Here is a 1,077-nt window from a genome sequence, read left to right on the forward strand (position 1 = left end):
CCATAGTGGAGTGTGAGAAAGAGCCAGAGAGAGAGAGAAATTGATCTTTATTCTCGGACAATAAGCTTAAGATGCACTGTAGAAATCCTTTGCCTAATGTAACTTCCACGATGTATAAGTGCACCACAAGATCACACAAGTTTCCAAAGAAAGAATCCCCCAGATGCATAAAGCCAACGTGACAACTGAAAACCAACAGTGCCGTTACATGAACTTACAACCATATGATTGGACTAACTACTGCACTTGTCATGGAGGTACCGGTTCAGGGTTTTCTAAGCTCTGAGCAGAGCCTTTTCTGAGTTCTTTGTATTTTTCTGCTCCTTTGTACTAGCCTCAAGAACCTGTGTCCTGAATCCTGACGAAATCTGAAACTAGGACTGATCGGTAGGATGCGTTTGGTTCCAAGAATGAAGTGGGACGGGACGGGACGATCCCACTTCGTCCCGTGTTTGGTTAGAAGACATGTGGGATGGGGACATCCCTACGAGGGAATATACCCTCCAGATCCGGGATGACCCTATCCCACCAAAACGAGCGGACGGGGCATCCCACTTCGCCCCCGTCACGCTCTGTCACGGAGGGACGGTTGGGGGTAGCGCTGCGCGGCGGTGGCCGAGGGGAAGGTGGAGGCGGCGCGGTGCGACGAGCCTGCCAGCAAGGCCGCCGCCGGAGCTGAGGGGAGGGCGGGGAGGAGAGGGGAGGGGAGGTTGGGGGTGGCTGCCAGAGCCCAAGGATCTTCTTGCAAGGGCGACGCTACACGGCCTGAGGGCAGGGGCGGCGGCAGGGTAACAGGGGCGGCGGCGTGGAGCAGGGGGCGGGGTAGAGAGTAGGGTGGCGGCGGGGTAGTAGGAGCGGCGGCGTGGAACAGAGGAGGCCGGTCGGAGAAGAAGAGGGAAAAAAAAGGAAAAATAAAATAAAATAAATGTATACAGAATGACATGTGGGTCAAAAATACTGTAGCTAACGGTGTTAAAAATTTCATCCATATCACCCACCTCAACCTTTCCAACCAAACATAAGACAGAACCGTCCCATCTTATTTCAACCAAACACTAAACGGGATTTTTTCGTACC

This window comes from Setaria italica, chromosome IV (genome assembly GCF_000263155.2).
Source record: "Setaria italica strain Yugu1 chromosome IV, Setaria_italica_v2.0, whole genome shotgun sequence".
In the NCBI taxonomy this organism is placed as follows: Eukaryota; Viridiplantae; Streptophyta; class Magnoliopsida; order Poales; family Poaceae; genus Setaria; species Setaria italica.